We start from the raw sequence: 20982 nt of genomic DNA, 5'->3' as shown, positions 1-20982 counted from the left end.
TCGTCAAAAATTTGGTCCTTGGGGCCAAAACGAACTGCCGGACACTTATGGGGGGCTAAAACGGCCAGTTGGTCACAAATCGGGGGCCAAAACGGAATTAACCCAAATTAAAAGGTAGAAAAAGTGATTTAAATAAAGGGTTAATTCCGTTTTGGCCCCCATATTGTGACCAACTCACCGTTTTGGCCCCCAATTGTGTCCGGCAGTTCGTTTTGGCCCCAATTTCCTATTTGGCCCCACCATATTTTTGTAAGCTTCTCCATTATACCCTTATGGCAAATTCGTAATTTAAATGTGTTTTCTTTCTCTTTGTCCACCTCACCAAGCAATTTCCACGTCACATTTGTCCACATAAGGTCGCCGGAAAATGTCGCCGGAAAATGTCGCCGGCGACATCATTTCCGGCGACCACCATTTTTTTTTTTTTTTTTTTTTTTTTAACTTCTTCTTCTCCAACCATCTCCTTCTTCTTCTCCAACCATCTCCTTCCTTCTTCTTCTCTCTCTTTCTCCTTCTTCTTCTCTCTCTCCTTCTTCTTCTCTCTCTCTTCCCCTCTTCTCTCTCTCTCCCCCTCTTCTCTCTCTGTTAGGTTTCCGGCGAAGGGAAACCCTTCGCCGGAAACCGTCTGGATCTGGGGAAAACCCCAGATCCAGACCCCTCTTCGTCTGGAAATTTCCAGACGAAGAGGAACCCCTCTTCGTCTGGAATTTCCAGACGAAGAGGACCCCTCTTCGTCTGGATTTTCCAGACGAAGAGGAACCCCTCTTCGTCTGGATTTTCCAGACGAAGAGGAACCCCTCTTCGTCTGGATTTTCCAGACGAAGAGGAACCCCTCTTCGTCTGGATTTTCCAGACGAAGAGGACCCCTCTTCGTCTGGATTTTCCAGACGAAGAGGAACCCCTCTTCGTCTGGAAAATCCAGACGAAGAGGTGTCTGGATCTGGGGTTTTCCCCAGATCCAGACGGTTTCCGGCGAAGGGTTTCCCTTCGCCGGAAACCTAACAGAGAGAGAAGAGGGAGAGAGAGAGAAGAGGGGAAGAGAGAGAGAAGAAGAAGGAGAGAGAGAAGAAGAAGGAGAGAGAAGAAGAAGGAGAGAGAGAGAGAAGAAGAAGGAAGGAGATGGTTGGAGAAGAAGAAGGAGATGGTTGGAGAAGAAGAAGTTAAAAAAAAAAAAATGGTGGTCGCCGGAAATGATGTCGCCGGCGACATTTTCCGGCGACATTTTCCGGCGACCTTATGTGGACAAATGTGACGTGGAAATTGCTTGGTGAGGTGGACAAAGAGAAAGAAAACACATTTAAATTACGAATTTGCCATAAGGGTATAATGGAGAAGCTTACAAAAATATGGTGGGGCCAAATAGGAAATTGGGGCCAAAACGAACTGCCGGACACAATTGGGGGCCAAAACGGTGAGTTGGTCACAATATGGGGGCCAAAACGGAATTAAATCAATGTGACAATTAATAAATTTAATGAGGGGGATAAAATTTAAAGGCTAGAGTCAGAGTTGAATGAAACGAACGAGGATGGTCTATACTAACGTTTGTCTCAAAACATTTTGTGTTTTGTCAAATTTTAAAGCAAAGTTTGAGGTTTCATACCAAAATCAATAGAAACTGATCGTATAATCATACAACAAAGTTCAAAATTTTGATATATGAACCATATAACCTCAAACAAAAAGTAAAGAAACTACTTGTCAACCTATAATATTCCAAATAGAACGAATTTGGGTTTCAAGTTTTAAGTACATTAGTCCAACACACTGCAGAATCATTCTCTAAGAGCATCTCCAATGGTTCTTCTCCAAATGCCCCTCCAAATGAGCATCTTCTCCAAATTTGGGCCCACTTTTGGAGGGGCTCGCCAATGGTTCCAACTCTATCCACCCCTCCAAAACATTTACTACATTATTTTAATCTAACATTTAAACAAAAACACATTTACTACATATATAGTAAATTAAAAAAGACATAATAATTATATTAAAAATCACTAATATATTAAAAAAAATACAAAAAAATTTGCATGAAAAGAAAATTAAACTAAAAATAGATTAAAAAAAAATACATTGCACTACTTAAACTTAAACTTCTTCATTAAAATATATGTTGAAATGAAACTTAATTAGTACAAAAAAAAATTAAAGCAGGGACTTAAAATGAATAAGTAAGAACATATGCAATAAATTAGGACTAAAAAAATAATTTAAAAGACATAAATTAAACACATAAAAGCAAATAGGACCAAATAAAAAGTCTGATCTCATATGGAGAAGGTGAATAGTGCCCCTTCATGTTTGAAGAAGCACTATTCATGGTTCTTCAAATCTTTGGAGATATGGAGAACCATTGGAGAAAGATTGGAGCTCCATCCCTCCAAAAGTTGTACTTTTTGGAGGGATGAAGCTCCCATTAGAGATGCTCTAATAAGACTTCCAATAATATCATAAACTTGGAAAGCTCTTTTTCCCTTATGTTTATTTTTTTTCCTTTAGCTTTTTAGTTTTCCATCAGATGTTGACGCTTCCTAAGATAACTTTTCCAAGGCTGATGCAAACTTGATCTGAAAAAAAAAAATGTAGTTAATTTTTTAGTTCTATTTGGAACCCTTCTTTTCGTTGATCTTGCGACCATGAAAATCACACAAAGAAAACAGAAACGAACGCAATCCAAAACCCTTTGCAACAAACAATTATTCTCAATACGTTTTCTGAAAGCTCATCCACATGACAAACTTACCGGATTTGTGATCCCTTTTGCCAGTTCTATATTATGGGTTTCCTGGTGATATTGTTTTTTGTTTTGTTGCTTTGCATTCTTTATTTTATGTTTTTTCAAATAAGACTAAAAGAACCCAATATTTTTTAGCACAATTTAAGTGAAGAAAGTTAAAAAAAAACCTATATCAAAATTTACCAATATAATAGCTAACATTAAGACAAATAAATAGGTATAAAATTCTGAAATTGTAGTTACCATGGTTCGGTAGAAATGTATAACAAAAATCAACTGATTTTCCTCTTTCACATCTTTATGCCATATTTTCTGGTTTATAAACAAATATTGAAGATGAGAAACAAAACCATTATGCACAAAAGAAACATAAACATTGGACTATAAATTGAAAGAGTATACGCACCTTAAAATGAATTTTACAAGGCTGAACCATCTCCAAATCAATCAAGAAATTGTACTATTAGATTCACAAACCTTAAAACAACTTTGATGAAAAAAGAAACACATACATTGGACTCTAAATACAATTAATACTTGCACCTTGAATTCAACTCTCTAGGTTGAACCAACATCAAATCAATTAAAAAAATGTTAAAATCAGGTCCACATTAATCGGTAGCAACTCAAAAAACAAATTTATTATGAAATTGTAGTTACCATGGTTCGGTAGGAATCTAAGATGAAAATCAACTGACTTCCCTCTTTCACATCTTTACGCCACATTTTCTAGTTTATAAACAAATATTGAAGATGAGATACAAAAACATTGAACACAAAAGAAACATAAACATTGGACTATAAATAGAATGGGTATAGACAACTTAAAATGAATTCTACGAGGCTGAACCATCTTCAAATCAATGAAGAAACTGTACTATCAGATTCACAAACCTTGTAACAACTTTGATGAAGAAAGAAACACAAGCATTAATACTTGCCCTTTGAATTCAACTCTCTAGGCTGAACCAACATCAAATCAATGAAGAAATGAAATGTTAAAATTAGGTCCACATTAATTAGTGAGCAACTAAAAAAAATAAATTTAGAAAAATATTTTATAACCGATTTTGAATCAACTTCAAATTAGTGTTATTCCAATCCAAATTAAAATAGACACAAATATGCTAAAATTTAGAAAGAAAAACTGTATAAATTACCTGTGAAGATAGAGGTGAAGATGAAATCAAGCAAATGTATTATACATATTGTTGTCCAACTTCCCTCCATAAGATTTTAACTAAAACTACCTTCATTTAGTTTGTAACTGAAAATCATTTAATCAGATTAAATAGAAAATGTGAGAGGTTGATTAAATAGGAATAAATTTAGTTTGTAATGGTCAAATTAATGACTTTTAACGTGAATCATAATTGGAAAGGATCTAAAGGTTGACATTAGTGTTGATCAGCGACGGACGGTTGGATTTATCCCAGACAGCAATAAATTGGAGCTATGCACGTATTATTTGTTTTGTTTATCTTAAATAAATAGAGGGTCAAGATTTATCATGGGATAACGGACGACTAGATTTATCTTTGGTTTGTCTTTAGTTTCTTTTTGGGTTTGTCCTAGTCAGCACTTAACATCCTATTTTATATAATAGACTAGATATGGCCCGTGCCCATAGGGCACGGGATGTGCTCACAAGAGATTAAAATGAAAAACAATGTCCTAACTAAAGCCCATGGGGTCTGTCATGACTCATGAGTACAAACAATCTCGTCTTGCACGTTTGAGATGTCTGATGTGACACGAAAATGTCACATTTGGAGAGCCTAACTTAGACTAATTAGTCCTTTTTGAGTGTTATCAATAATATTTTATGTGTTTTTCATGTTAGGTACCTATTTTGGAGTTAAACATGTAAATCGGAATAAAGGGAACGAATTGTCACTATCATTTCATGTGTCAAAAACGAGAGAAAAGGACTTCAAGCAAATCAAATGACAAGAGGAGTTAATGACAAGTCCGACGGTGAAAACGGAATTCAATTCGGAGTTCGGACGGGGAAGATGTGAAAGATAGAAGCTAAGGTCTTTTCTTGAAGGCACCCCCCTTTTGGTTTTAAATGTAGAGACAAGATGAAGGCACTCGCTTGGTTTCTAAACCAAACCCAAAGCCCACACAAGCCCAAAGAAGATGACAAGGAAAAATCTTGGAGGCACCCTCTTTATGGTTCAAAGTAAAGTCTGCGTCAGAGTCAAACATTGACTAGGGTTTTGAGTCAAAAAGAAAGGATCACAAGTAGTAAAGAAAACACTATTCATCATCTTCAAGCTTGGGCAAGAGGCAAGAGAGAGAAGGAGAGAAAGGTGGCTAGGGTTTGAGTGTTCATCATCAAAAACCTAGAGAATCAACTAGGGTTTTAAAGGTTTGAGAGGTTGAAGGAGAGAGAGCAAAGAGAAGGAGAAGTGCCGGCCAAAGCAAGGCCGGCCAAGCTCAAGGCCGGCCAAGCTTGGCCGGCAGTAGCTCGGGCTGCATGGAGCATCTCGGGCTGCTCGGGAGAGCTACAACAGCAGCTGGCCGGCACGGGAAGGATGCACGGGAGCTGCTGCTGCAGCTTTCATGGACGCACAGCAGCACCCGCGGGACAGCAAGGGAGCAGCCCCGATTTCGCTCGGAACCAGGGCCGGCCTTGGCCCAAAGCGAGCAATGCCTCGCTTTGGGCCACCAAATTTTTGGAGATTTTTGGGGCCACATTTTTTGGAGTGTCTATAAGAATTTCCAACCTATAAATGCTTTCAGTCTGGTCCAGCACCAGGTAATTAGATGAGAGCCACCCACATTTAACACTCCTGGAAAATCTTTTGTTCTTTTTCAACAAATGGGCCCAACCAAAATATATATACCTCTTCCTTTTAACAAATACTAACTATTTTTAAGTTTTGACTCACGTCTGTTTTTAAAGTAATTTTTGTGCATCTTTCCACTACATCTCCACTTTTTATTTCTCACTTCTCTTTAGGTCACTATTCCCCATTTCATCTTTTTTTTTGTTAAGGAATTCCCCATTTCATCTTTTTTTTTTTTGATGAGATCCCATTTCATCTTGATATGGCTACATCTTTATTTGTACGTATTTTTTTTTTTTTTTGTTGAACTTTGTATGTGTTTATTGGTTGTGTTAATATTTATTATAATATTAGTTGATATTTTTCGAACAAAAAATTAAAATTTTCATAAGATGAGTATTTTTTATTTTTTTGACTTCATCACTAAGTGTTGGAGACATCTCCTTCTAATATATAATTTAAGTTAGATAAATTTTATTTTATCGTAGATGAATCTAAATGACTATTTTGTTAGGAGAAATCTCCTCCCAATATATTATAAGATTTCAAATTCAATGTTTTAAGTCACTCCAAACACATCACTCTCTCCAAAAATAAACACACTACTAAAATCTTGTTACAATTTGCAACTTCCATATATGTTGTATAACGATAGCTAGGTTCTTGTTCTAGGTACTAATTGTAGTATGGGAACTAGAATTCCTCATGTTTAAGTAATTAACTAAAATCTTAAAATTTTGACGCGTAAAACAAGTGGTCTGGAAAACCAAAGACAGAACCACTCAAATGTATGTTCTTGTCCCATTTCAGCATCACAAAAAAGTGCTCCCATGTATGTTGGCTAACTATTGCGATGAATCGAGCCAGGATTAAATTGATAAGATTTACATTTTGTATGCATTTTTGAATGACGGGAGAATATTTAGTTTCATGCATAGATTCTATAGGATCGGGTTCGACCTAGGTTCATGAGGGCATAAGTGGAACTTAAAATTTGCGTATAATACAAGGGGCCTCATTTCTAGACTTCGCTTCGGGCCACCAAATAGTCAGGGCCGGCCCTGCTCGGAACGGACAGATCGTGCACGGGAAGCTTGCTAAGGTCGCGGCTGCAGCTCGGAACGGCCTTGGGGACGCGACTTCCAGCAGCTCAAGGCCGGACATCACCTCATTTAGCCGGAAACTCCATTTTTTGGCCGGATTTCTTCTCAACTTTGGCCGGACTTGTATGAGTTCTCCGGCAACCTTCTTGACCCGAAACTTTAGGGCTTTTGTTCCCCTCATCCTTGGCTAGCTTCCCATGTGGTTTGATTTGATTTTGGTTGAAGATTTCTAGAGAGAGAAAGCTAGGGTTAGCTTTAATGGAGGTTGTGTTCTAAATGGAGAAGATGATGGTGGTCGCTATGGGGAACCCAGAAAATTGCTAAGGGGAGATCGGCTGCAACTAAAAACTCATATTTTCCGACGATCTTAGCCACGAATCATCATCGAAAAAAGGGGGATTCTCTCACCATTTCTTTTCCATTTCTTATTCAATCACCATATTTAGTTAACTTTAGTTTGTCGATTATATGAGATGAAATGTGATGAATTCGTGACTATGTTTAATATGATTTGATGTTTTGATTATAAATTGATGTTCATTTATTTCGATTATCGTTTTGATCGTATTTTCATGTGTCTTGTCAAGCACTTCGCATAGTTAATAGACGAAACGAAGTATTCGATATCGATCGTAGTTTAAGTCATAATTTCATGTGTCTTGTCATGCACTTCACATAGTTAGGCGACTAGACGACACTTTCGATGACTCGGGATTAACAGATTTAGACGTTTGTTTGACTAAGTATGATCTCCGGATATACGTAGTACTTAGAGACATCTACTTTAGGAGTCGAATATCGATTGTACCTCGACACATTAAATCGGACTACACATAGTCGTAGGTTTATCATTATGGATTCCCGGACTTCGACACCTCTCTCACTTATTTGTTGCCCGAATCGAGTCTTACCGTCTCCCGACTCTTGTTCCTCCGACTCTTCTCTCGAATCTCTCTCGCCCGTTTACTTTTATCGTTTAATTAGTTTATTTCTTCTCTTATTACTTATTCAATCTAAAACCCCCATTTATCTTTGTTTCCTTTCCTATTTAGTCTAAGTTAGCATTTGATACATAGACCGGGGGATAAGACCCTTCGATATCCAAACTACCTTCCTATCCTTGGATCGATCCCGGCTTTGCCGGATTACTACTTGATACCTCCACTTGGGTGTGCAACCTTTTCGGATGCATCAATGTCTGCATATAAAACTAAAATATAAAAATTAGAAACAAATAATTTAAAATAAAATAGATAACCAACTTAGATAACAATTAAAATTACATATAAAACAGAAGGTTCAATATAAAAGTTAGTGAGGGGCAGGAAGCTGAAAAACATATGGAAAAAGAGTGAATTCTTGATTCGACAATGAACTCCTGGTCGTAATGGGTATGAACCTGCTGAATCACAAACCTTCTGGATGCCAAATCTATGATGCAAGTGCGGCTTCCTTTACAAGTATATGCACAAAAGAGAATAACCTTAACAACTAATTTTGAGTTCTACTTTAATAACATTAACTTAAAGTTGTAGCCCTAACCAACATGAAGTTTTTTTTAAAGAACATGAAGTTATCATTATATGTGCGTTGTATTTGGAATAAACAATAAAAGATTAACAGATAGCAGTTGCACAATCCGAACTTTATCTCCTTCAGAGATTTAGTAAGATAGAATAAACATGAAAACAAGAGGGAGATGAACGAAATTAATCTTCATGAAATGATGTGTAAATACTTGACAGTGAGACTCACAAAAACTTGCATGAACATTCATCTCTCCTGCAAGTCGAATAAACTTCGCAAGGCCTACTCAAATAAACACTACAAGTAAAGAAACACACGTAACCAAAACAATAATAATACATGATAATACAATAGGCAAAAGTTGTCGTTAATAAATATTTAAAGAATATGATCGTCGAATAAGTAGTCTTCCATCTCCGAGATATCACTACGGCCAGTGGGTTGGTTTATCAGTAAACTCTTACAATATGAAATAAATGGTGAGCCTATGTTGGAAATGAAGTTATGTAAGAATATGATTGAAATGTCGGAATAGGAATAATTTATTTGTTACACTAAGAAGTAAGCAATGGTTTTGCACTAAGAAACAAATTTTTTGAGTAATATGTTTATGGCACAACGTTACTTATTATTTGACACAATTGTTTCTAACATCAAAAGTTAAATTGATCAAAGATGATATATACGGCATAAAACTAAATATGAAATACCATACAAAAAAAAAAGACTGAAGCAACTTTAAATGCAATACACCTAAAAAATGGATAATTGTTTTCGTGCTTAGACGATCAAATTGATATATACGGCATAAAACTAAATATGAAATACCATACGAAAAAAAAAGACTGAACCAACTTTAAATGCAATACACCTAAAAAATGGATAATTGTTTTCGTGCTTAGACGATCAAATGGACAGCCAAATAGTATCGAACTGGTGATGGCTCCAAATAAACAACAATAGTTCAGGCAATTTACAAAAAGCTAATAACATACATCAGTAAGATAATTGTAAATCCATAAAGAACCCAAAAGAAGGCAAAGTTACAAAGCTACTACTTAATCAATCCAGGCATTAGACAAAAAGTTTTATTCATATATGGTAGGTATAGTAAAAGAAATGGGTTCAACCTCGACAAATGGGTAATAAGGCAAAGTTATTGTGTTGTGCTAACACGACTTTGGATTCTAAGTAGAAATTGAGAATATGAATCTTGAATCCTGAGTAGTTTTGCAAACATTATTGACAAAAAACTGAATAAAATCGTATAAAATCTATAATCGAATGAAGCAGAAAGATAGACATAAAAAAATAAGCGCCCTTACAAAATTTACTACGACAGTCTTTGAACTCGACTAAGAATCTAAACTGTAAATCCATAATATTTTTTTTATCAAAGCAACAAATAGCAAACCCTAAAGCAATCAAAATAAAACTACAAAATAAAGAAGACATGAAGAAGAAGGAACATCACTCACCAGACATCATAAATCCTGGAATCGAATTATAATTCAAGAAACATGGGGCATAGAAAGATACTTGAAAGACCAGTACCAAATTTCAGAGATTTCTTTTGTCTTTATCTTTACGTAAATCCAGTTTCTGGATAAGTTTATATAGGGAAAAAACACAAACACTGAATGAGTAATATTAAATTGAAACGATTCAAGCTTATGAAAAAAAACTGAACCATTTAACCCCGATGAAAATAAATGATATTCAATATATGGACTGAATTGGATTGTATCATATAAATTCTTAGGAGCATATTCTCAAACAATTGGTGTCCTAAATTCATCAGGATGTTTTGAACTTTAGCTCTCCAAGTACTCAGCACTTCCATGTGGTGTACCATAGCCAGTTTTTGTCTCGATGTTGCCTAATAGGAAAAGAAAATGTATGAGATTGGATCACCTATTGATGAGACATGAAAATGTCTCATCTGAGTCTCTTAATTTAGACGAGTTAGTCTCTCTAGAGCAGTTACTCTCACGAATTACTCTCTTTTATGTTCAGGTACCTTTTTACAGAGTTATGCGTGCAAAACGGATAAAGTCGGAAAGAATACAGACTAGGGGCATTTTGGTCATTTGTTGATTCTGACTTCTTGGTCAATATTAGTGCTCGGATGGAAAGTAGAGTCCAAGACGAGCCCGTAGGCGAAAACGGAAGTCTAATCGGGGTTCGGATGAGAGACTTATAGCTAGTCAAAGTTTGGATCAAAATCAAGTCAACCGTGACACGTGGCGTGCAATCTAACGTAATATGGAATTTTCGGTACACAGTTGGGCTGTGCGGGACGCTTGTTCGGGATGGCAAGAATTTACGTCCCAATACACCCGCGAGCAAGTTATTATGGTGCTTCCGAGCTTGTCCGCCGTCCAGATCCGCGTTTTGAAGATCCGACGGTCTCTGAAGCGGCCCATCTTCACTCCATGTCAGCGCCAGCACGTGAAAACCGATTGGACAGCTCAGGCATTTCTTATTTCTCTCTTTCTTCAACTAATTGTTTAGATAGAACAGAGAGAGATTTTCTTTCTCTCTCAAAAGCTAGATGTAATCAAAACAAAAGAGATGAGACCCGAGAGAGAGGGAGTGAGAAGATTTCGAAATCAAAACGAGATGTTTTGGTTGAGTTTTGTAGAGAGAGAGAGAGCTCGTGGTTAAAGCAGAAGAAGGAAATAGAGAAACCCGGGAGAGAGAAACGGATTGAACCGAGAGATTCGATTCAATCCGAAATCAAAACAGAAATCCCTATTGGTTTCCTATAAAACAGAAGAAGAAGAAAGAGTTGGGGATGATCGTTTTTAGAGCTTTTTGGAGAGAAGATCATCACGGGTCGTAGGATTTTAGAGAGAGGAACAGTAGAGAGAGAAGTGGAATCTCGGTTTTAAGAGAGAAATAGAACAGTATAGAGAGAGAGAGAGAGGTTTTGAGTATTTCTGTTTTTCTTTTCTTTTTGATTGTACTCTCTTTATTCGTGAGAGATAGAGAGAGAGACAGAGAGATTAAGAAGAGACTTTTGTAGAGAGAGAGAATAACAGAAACTCGGTTTTTTAATTGATTTGATTTTCGATTTTCTCTTTCTTTTTTGTTTCCTGTTTGGTGAGAGAGCAAGAAATAACATAGATAGAGAGATTAAAGTAAGAGAGAAAGAGAGAAACAGGAGGTTAGAGTAAGAAACAGAGTTGAAGAAGATGAGAAAATAATTTTCTCAGAGAGGAAAATATTTCCGGGAAGACAAGAAAATCGTTTTCCCAGAGGGTGCGTTTGGCAGAATTCTTGGAGAAACAGAAGGAAATCACTTCCTTAAGGCTCTGTTTGGCTACAAAATCAGTAAGAAATCCAACTTTTCTATTTTTCTTTCCTTTTTCTATATAGTTAAGCTTCCATCCTTTATCATGAAGAACTAATTTTCTATCTAGGGTTTTAGATGAAGTCATAATAATTATTTTCTCGATAATTTATTAAAGTTTTTACCATTTTAACGATAAAATCTTCCGGGTTTTTAGACCGTTCATGGACTAAAACCTGAGTTATATAAAGAACTATCCAATTAGATCAAAATTAAATTGTCGTTAGAATTATTAGGAAGACGGATTCGAAAACCCTAGGTTCTCTTTTTCTGAATTACCGACTTATTTATTTATTTTTGAGTTTTATATTTTATTTTTATTTTACCTCAATCAAACCATTTTTAAATCTCAATAGTTTTAAGGTTAGATTTTAGTTTAACTTAGTCTCTGAGGAACGAACCGGTCTTACCGGACTTATTACTTGACGCCCGTATACTTGCGGGTGGAGACCTTTTAGGGTAACCTTTTAGGAACCATCAAGTTTTTGGCGCCGCTGCCGGGGACTTAGTTTAAATTTAATCTAATTTTATTTCTATTTTTTTTAGTAAGTTTATATTTTTGGACACTTTTACTTGCTTTTCCGTTTTTGGTGTAGAAAAAAACACTAAGGAGCAAAGGAGAAGGCGCAACAAGGAGAGGAGCTCAAAAAGAAGAATTTACATTTTTTGTTATTTTAATTTTTTATTTTATTTTATTTTATTTTGGTGAGAGAGAGACTTTTAGACTTTCTAGTTTTATTTTTTTTATTTTTAAAGTTTTGACCCTAAATTGGAGGGCTTAATTAAATTGTAACCGAAAACCAAAACGAAGCCTCGGGTCGGAACACTCGCGGGTCATCTACAAAGGTCATCGCCCGTCTTGAACGGGAGGTAAATTTCTTGAACACCCACGAATCTCCTGTCAGTGGGTATTGGTGTGAATTCGTGTGCCTAATTGCTTTGATCGAACTGTTAGTGTAATCATTCTAGTAAGGGCACTAACCCAGTTACAAGTTAAGAAACGGATTTCATCACCGTTCTCTTGCCCACATAGGTAACAACATTCACGAACCCAAACCTCACTTAAAAATCTAAAATATTATTTAGACATCAGCCCCTAAGGTATCGAGCTCATAAGACCCTTCAAAAACAACTCGGGAAATTGACTTTTATCTAGCATTCTCAGAGGAAAGTTTGTAAACAATTCTTGTCAAAAAGGCCGCCTCGAGAAGAGGAAACGTTTGCCGAAGGAAGACGGCTGTCACAACGTTCATCGTTGGTTGTCTTCCTGGAGAATTGTTTACCGACTACTCTGATCGAGTAACCTTTATAACAGTCAAAGTTCAAGTGTTGTGGCGAAATAGGAGCTGTCTAGCTTTTTTAGGTGAATCTGACAAACCCACTCATTGCTAGATTTTGTCTAAGTTGCTTGGTGGAGTCAGCCTGATTGTGTTTGCTTTCCTATAGGATCTTCGTAGGGCTTCCTCGGTTTTCGGTCTCTAAAAAAAAAAAAAAAAAAAAAAAAATGGATAGATCGTGGTCCCAACATAATGGCAGAAGGGACGAGAGTTCTTCAAATCTACCATGGTGGTATTTAGCAAATGGGCAGAATAGTAGTAGTCATCCTAGAGACAATGTGCATAATGATGGTCGTAGGGATTATTATCAACCTCAAGAAGGTTATGAACCATATTATAGATATCCTGACAGATCATCTTACATGCATTGTAGTAGAGAGTCTTATGCTCCAAATGTGTCCCAACCTCAATGGGAAAACATTGAAACTAATGACTCTTACATGCATTGTAACGAAGAATTTTATGCTTCACTATCTCAATCTCAATGGGATAACGGTGAAACCATTGATCCTTCATCTTTAGCATCACCTTCGTTGGCCGAAACTATGAGTATGTTAAAGAAGGTTCATGAAGAGTCTATGAGTGCGCTAAGGAGGATTAATGAAGAGTCTCATGCTTCACACGTGTCTCAACTTCAGTGGGATAACGGTGAAACTATTGACTCTCCATCTTTAGGATCATCTTCATTGACCCAAACTGTTAGTGATCTTCAAAAGAGTACTTTCGAGTTTTGTCAGACTTTAGAAGAAAAGACTGACAATATCTGTAGACCTCTACAAGAAATAACAACCAGTATTATAGAAGAAGATCACTATGAGAATGTAGAGTACGGTCCACAGTGTCCTGTGTACTATGATGACGAGGATACAATTTTAGAGGAGTACAGTTCTCCCGACAACATCGTTATTGAGACTAAAATCTCAGAAACGATGGAGCCCGATATTGAGATATCCTCTCATTGTATCGAACTTGAAATACATTCAGACCATAATGAAGAGTTCACTAGAGTTGAAGATGATTTGAAGTCGTTTGACTCAACTGAGGATGATGAATCATGGTTGACCAATTTGCTAAATGAGAGGATTGACTCGCCTGATTTAGGCGAAGATTTAGAATTCTTTAGGGACACCGATGATAACATGATAAAAGAAATTATAGAAGGACTATCTAACTCGACTTCTAGGGATTGTGAGTCTGATAGTAGGGTTTCTCCATTGGAGGAACCCGAAGTACCTGTTTTAGAGAACCCTAGTTTAAGTCCGGGTGTCATTGATAGTCCTCTAGATTGCTTTGTATTTTGTCCCTCAAAACCATTTGTAAATTTTGAAGCACTCACTCCCTCTGTCGATCATCCATATGAAGACCCATTCTATCCGGTCTGTGATCTCTCTGGTGCAGTACCAAACTTGACGACCTTATTGTCGTCTAAGTTTGGGGATTGCCCTTCTGTCTTGATAGTCTCACTTACACTATCACCAAGTTATGAAAATGTGAGACTATCGTTCACTGAAAACTTTGTGTTTTGGGTGGACCCACAGATGTATCGATTATTGGTTTACAGTTAATCACATATTTGTAGTCCAGTAGGTATAATTCTTTCTATTGTTCAAGTCATCTGTTTCGTCTGGCTGAAGACGTTAAACTTAGCGCTTTCTGGGAGGCAACCCATGCAGAGGACGCTGAATCGGGTAATATCTCTCCCTTCACCCTGTTATTTTTGCATAATCTTCAGAACATTGAGGACAATGTTCGGTTTAAGTTTGGGGATGGGGATTGAATTTTTAGTCCTTATTTCAAAAATTCAAAAGGGTTTAAAAAATTTTCAAAATTTTTAATTTTTGGATTGGAAACGTGAGTCTAGTTGTTTTTGCTTGTTAATAGCTATAGAGTCTAGTTGGTTGTACTATGCTTTTGCTAAAGGTTTTTCCATGAATTTCGAGTCTTGAAGTTGTCTGTGCACTAGCCATGTGAGTATTAGATAGGTGAAGAGTAGACTTTTCTAAGAGAACTTAATCGATCATTAGTGGAGACTTAACCCATGTGAGATTCTGAGCCTTTCTTTTGCTTTGAGTGATCTCTTCTGAGCTAATTCTGAGTAGAATGAAGAGCTACTCAACCTCGCAGTATTCATTAGAACTCAGTTGATCTCTTGAGTTCAAATTTTACAACCACTAGGGATGTCATCAGGAATGCAAACCTTCTCTTGTAGTCTGAGAAACTTGAAAACAGTGTCAACTACAGAAAGATAGAATACCATCATTATTTAGAACCCTGAGAATAAGGCATGAAGCAAAGTGAATAGAATTTTACCCAAGGAAATAATAAAGGGAAGAAAGTATGTTATGTATCTTGAGTTTTATTACCAGAGTCAGTCTCAAAAAAAAAAAAAAAAAAAAAAAAAAAAAGAAAGAAAAAAAAAATGAAAATGAAAGAAAAAAAAAGTGTTTATGTAGTTTTGTTTGAGTGTTTACTCCTTGAAGTAGTTCATGAAGATTTGAAGACGTCGAGTTCTCAGGAGTTCTAGTCACATCATCATTAGTGTCTATCGACCTTTAGGAAGCATTATTAGATAGTAGATCAGGTGAGAAGAGTTGGTTAGCTTCCCCATTCCATATTAGTGGTTGTTTCCTTCTTTGAGATCAGTCGTCCACAGAATTTTAGTCCGTCTTTTTCATGTGTTGAGTTTTCCTTCATATTCATACCAACACATAGAGTGAACCATTCTTGAGTGACTTTGATTTTTGAGTGTATGACCGTGAGGCAGTAGTCGAGGCGAAATGTATCGAGACGGTAATCGAGGTCTTGTCTTTTCAGAACCAAAATGATACTTATATTGGCTGGTCACGTGCACTTCGAGTCTTGATTACTAGTGAAAAGATTTTTAGCGTTTGTATGGTTCGATTGATTTAGATTTCATTTCTATTAACTTTCGAAAATCTATCGGATAAACATTTCTAGTCCACATCATATTTAGACCCTTTTGCATTTTTGATTTTTGAATTTTGTGGGTATATTCACTGCAAACCCTCACGAGACAAAACTCGTCCTCTTGGGTAACCTAAAGGGTTAACGGCTTGTTGCACGGGCTAAGTGCAATCGTGGGTCCCTACGAAAGTGGTGAAATGGGTTTAGTTTTATTTTTCTGTTTTGCTCGAGGACTAGCAAAATCTAAGTTTGGGGATGTTTGATGAGACATGAAAATGTCTCATCTGAGTCTCTTAATTTAGACGAGTTAGTCTCTCTAGAGCAGTTACTCTCACGAATTACTCTCTTTTATGTTCAGGTACCTTTTTACAGAGTTATGCGTGCAAAACGGATAAAGTCGGAAAGAATACAGACTAGGGGCATTTTGGTCATTTGTTGATTCTGACTTCTTGGTCAATATTAGTGCTCGGATGGAAAGTAGAGTCCAAGACGAGCCCGTAGGCGAAAACGGAAGTCTAATCGGGGTTCGGATGAGAGACTTATAGCTAGTCAAAGTTTGGATCAAAATCAAGTCAACCGTGACACGTGGCGTGCAATCTAACGTAATATGGAATTTTCGGTACACAGTTGGGCTGTGCGGGACGCTTGTTCGGGATGGCAAGAATTTACGTCCCAATACACCCGCGAGCAAGTTATTATGGTGCTTCCGAGCTTGTCCGCCGTCCAGATCCGCGTTTTGAAGATCCGACGGTCTCTGAAGCGGCCCATCTTCACTCCATGTCAGCGCCAGCACGTGAAAACCGATTGGACAGCTCAGGCATTTCTTATTTCTCTCTTTCTTCAACTAATTGTTTAGATAGAACAGAGAGAGATTTTCTTTCTCTCTCAAAAGCTAGATGTAATCAAAACAAAAGAGATGAGACCCGAGAGAGAGGGAGTGAGAAGATTTCGAAATCAAAACGAGATGTTTTGGTTGAGTTTTGTAGAGAGAGAGAGAGCTCGTGGTTAAAGCAGAAGAAGGAAATAGAGAAACCCGGGAGAGAGAAACGGATTGAACCGAGAGATTCGATTCAATCCGAAATCAAAACAGAAATCCCTATTGGTTTCCTATAAAACAGAAGAAGAAGAAAGAGTTGGGGATGATCGTTTTTAGAGCTTTTTGGAGAGAAGATCATCACGGGTCGTAGGATTTTAGAGAGAGGAACAGTAGAGAGAGAAGTGGAATCTCGGTTTTAAGAGAGAAATAGAACAGTATAGAGAGAGAGAGAGAGGTTTTGAGTATTTCTGTTTTTCTTTTCTTTTTGATTGTACTCTCTTTATTCGTGAGAGATAGAGAGAGAGACAGAGAGATTAAGAAGAGACTTTTGTAGAGAGAGAGAATAACAGAAACTCGGTTTTTTAATTGATTTGATTTTCGATTTTCTCTTTCTTTTTTGTTTCCTGTTTGGTGAGAGAGCAAGAAATAACATAGATAGAGAGATTAAAGTAAGAGAGAAAGAGAGAAACAGGAGGTTAGAGTAAGAAACAGAGTTGAAGAAGATGAGAAAATAATTTTCTCAGAGAGGAAAATATTTCCGGGAAGACAAGAAAATCGTTTTCCCAGAGGGTGCGTTTGGCAGAATTCTTGGAGAAACAGAAGGAAATCACTTCCTTAAGGCTCTGTTTGGCTACAAAATCAGTAAGAAATCCAACTTTTCTATTTTTCTTTCCTTTTTCTATATAGTTAAGCTTCCATCCTTTATCATGAAGAACTAATTTTCTATCTAGGGTTTTAGATGAAGTCATAATAATTATTTTCTCGATAATTTATTAAAGTTTTTACCATTTTAACGATAAAATCTTCCGGGTTTTTAGACCGTTCATGGACTAAAACCTGAGTTATATAAAGAACTATCCAATTAGATCAAAATTAAATTGTCGTTAGAATTATTAGGAAGACGGATTCGAAAACCCTAGGTTCTCTTTTTCTGAATTACCGACTTATTTATTTATTTTTGAGTTTTATATTTTATTTTTATTTTACCTCAATCAAACCATTTTTAAATCTCAATAGTTTTAAGGTTAGATTTTAGTTTAACTTAGTCTCTGAGGAACGAACCGGTCTTACCGGACTTATTACTTGACGCCCGTATACTTGCGGGTGGAGACCTTTTAGGGTAACCTTTTAGGAACCATCACCTATACATTAATCTACCTTCTTGATTTCGAGATCTGTTAGGACATTTCAAATGCATCTTCAGGTATTAGTATTTGCTTACTTGTTTATCAAACTAATCATCACATAACAAAGGTTAAAAACAGAGTGAATTTCATGCCTTCTATAATGATATAACCATGAAACATAAAACACTATGTGTTTTATACATATTTTTCACACAGAAAAGGAAAAAGAAAAGCATTAATAAATGTGGCATGTTCAAGAAAAATTGCAACAAATCCCACCCATGAATACATAACCAATCTCCTCCTGCTAACATCAATAATACACTACCAATGGTTCACATAAGGTTCTACAAGTAAGTCTTACAAGCTTGAGAATAATTTCACATAAACCTATTTTTGTACCACCTACAAAATAAAATGGACTGAATGATATAATAACTTGGAAGCAAATTGCCTACCAAACCAAACCCGAATATTTGATAATCAGTATTGCAAATGGTATAGGTAAAGTGATTGTTAGAAGAATCACAAACCTGAAGATAAAGAAGAACATAGTCCTAATACCTGCGATATACTTACGATCTTAGAATTCTTCATAGATAAACAATCAATTCTAATGAAAGTGAGAAAGTTATTAATTTGGGAACAATCTTTTCTAGATAAACAACCAATTCTAATGAAAGTGAGAAAGTTATTAATCTGTTCTAGTATTTCATGTAGGAATTATCAACATTCTGTACGAAAAAAATTAGATGCCAATCTGTATGGAAAAAGTGAGATAGGGAGAGAGAGAGGGATTACTTGGTTAGTCCAAACCATTGCATCCAAAAATAATCAAAACACTCTAAAAAACAAACAATTTTTTAGGATTCAGTTCCAAATCTTTTGTTATTCAAAATCGAACAAAGGGATAACAAAAATCTAAAAAAATCCAAAATCGAAAATCGACTGGAATCTATCCAATAAATAATTATGTGAGCACACCTAAATCTACTGTGACTCAAAATAAATTCATACTTGTACAATAAACTGAAATCCAAATTAAATTATGAACAAAAGAATCAGAATGATACTTGTTCTCACCTTGATTTGTTCGAACCCTAATCACAGTGAAACCCAAAAAACAGTGAAATGAAAACAAATAGGGTTTAGATATTTGGTTTGTTAAAGAAATTAGAAGGATACCTATGCTCAACTTGATTCCTTTGAACCCTAATCACAGTGAAATGAAACTTTAATCAGAAAAATGAAAAACATATGTAGAGTTAGCTGAAACGAAAAATATTAGATATGAAAATTGAAAAACCTTCTGTGATTCACAGCAGCCATCCAACCACTATTAAAGGATCAGTAGAAGAACTCTCTTCTTCATTCTCTTTCTTTCTACAAGTAACGCTAGAAACTGAAAGATCTCTCTTTTAACTCTTTTTTCCCCTTTGTAACTCCTTTTCTCCATATTTAACTCTGTTTAAGGGTTTTGGACGTTTTAGAGTTTTAGGTAGTAAATGGAGAGAGAGAGTTATATCAATCTGGTCATTGAACCAGCCCTGACGGTGTAGATTAAGAGTTTTATTTACTTTCCTATAGTGGGTGACTAAATATGTCATTTTTAGGGCAGGTAATAGATCAAATGGCGAGGATGCAATTCAAAAATCAACGGACTGAAGGAGTTGAAGGAGATGTCCTTCGACCAAGGTGACAATGCGAACAATTTGTCGGATAGGACAATTGATGTGGAAGATCATCAAGTCCGATTGATTTAGGGATCGTAGAGTTGTAGCTAGAGACCAACTACGATCGTCAAATTACGAAGTAATTCGCGGCTAACTTCGATCGGATCCTACAACGGGTTACACATAAAAGTGACAAATTGATCTAGGATATGACTAGTGGGAGTGAGATATAATCATGGGAGTGTCCCATAAACATATCTCATAGGCCTAAAAAGGAATTAGGCAAAGATAGTACAAAAAGGCCAAAAACAGGGTTTTTGGGCCTAGACCGGTTCGGGTACTTCTAGGACTCGGATTGGGCTGAATTTTGGAGGGTTACTTGCTGATATAATAAAAATTATATCTGCCAATTTTCGTGGTGTTTGGACACCTCCTCCTTAGGGAATTGAGAAAATACCAATAGTTGCTATTTTCGACTATTTCCCTAAATCTTATTCTAAAGGGTGTTTTAGGAAACCTAAAAGGAGGTGGATTCTTATTAGGGTTCTATATAAACACTCTTAGGGCAGAGAATAAGGTGTGGAATTTCTCTCTAAGCTTTCTTACTCTACCACATCAAGTAGAGAGGAGAAAGTGAGCTAATTCCCATTACTATCAATCTAGTCAAAGAAGAAGGTGTTCTTCTTTTCCAACCACCATTGGTGTGCTAGCTATACAACAAGGTGGGAGATCAAATTGATTGCTCGTGTCCCAAGTAGAGGAGCTACACTTGAAGCTCTTGGTCTTCTTCAATCAATTCAACTAGTTCGAGGGAAAAGCGATTAAGGTAATCTACTATCTCCATTAGATTAATTACTAGTTTTGCATGTGATCCTGGGAATACTAGTGTAGACATTAGATGTCATATTTCCGCTATAAACACTAGTAGAAGGGTGTAAATCCCTACAGTGGCGTCAGAGCCTCTTGCTATTAACTAGTTTTTGCTAAGAATCGAACTAATTTATATGCTTGATAGTTTGAAAATTGAGTTTATAAAAGTATTTTAAAAAAGGTATTTTAACTCATAATTTGATGGGATTCAATAAATTTTCAAATTGAGAATCACATTGATGATTAAAAGTGTTTTAAAATTCTCAATTTGATTGAATTTCAAACTAATCCATGCTTGATTAAATTGATAGTTATGTTTAAAAAGATTTTAAAACATAAAATTTGATTAATTTTGAATTGGATTCAAAGATTTTTCAAAATTGTTCTTTGAAAAATTTCAAAAACCTAGATTTTGATCCAAAATTGGTTTGATTAAGAGTTGTTTTTAAGTTTTGGAAACTTTTGAAAAACAAAATTTTGGAATTTTAGAAGTGTTC

General features: G+C 36.2%; 1 long non-coding RNA gene across 1 annotated transcript; it reads right to left on the bottom strand.

Moving 5' to 3' along the window:
* Positions 1–8335: 8335 nt before the first annotated feature.
* On the bottom strand, positions 8336–18719 carry LOC147530875 (uncharacterized). The gene is made up of 3 exons (XR_015228097.1): positions 17958–18719; positions 9641–10076; positions 8336–8621 (listed from the first exon to the last, which is right to left on the bottom strand). It is a non-coding gene; the product is annotated as an uncharacterized LOC147530875 (long non-coding RNA).
* Positions 18720–20982: the final 2263 nt, after the last annotated feature.

The sequence above is a fragment of the Eschscholzia californica genome, unplaced genomic scaffold (assembly GCF_041429995.1).
Source record: "Eschscholzia californica isolate CP2 unplaced genomic scaffold, dmEscCali1.0.p SCAF_6, whole genome shotgun sequence".
Taxonomy (NCBI): domain Eukaryota; kingdom Viridiplantae; phylum Streptophyta; class Magnoliopsida; order Ranunculales; family Papaveraceae; genus Eschscholzia; species Eschscholzia californica.
Note: the sequence above shows the minus strand (reverse complement) of the source record. Positions and strands in the feature narration are given on the sequence as shown.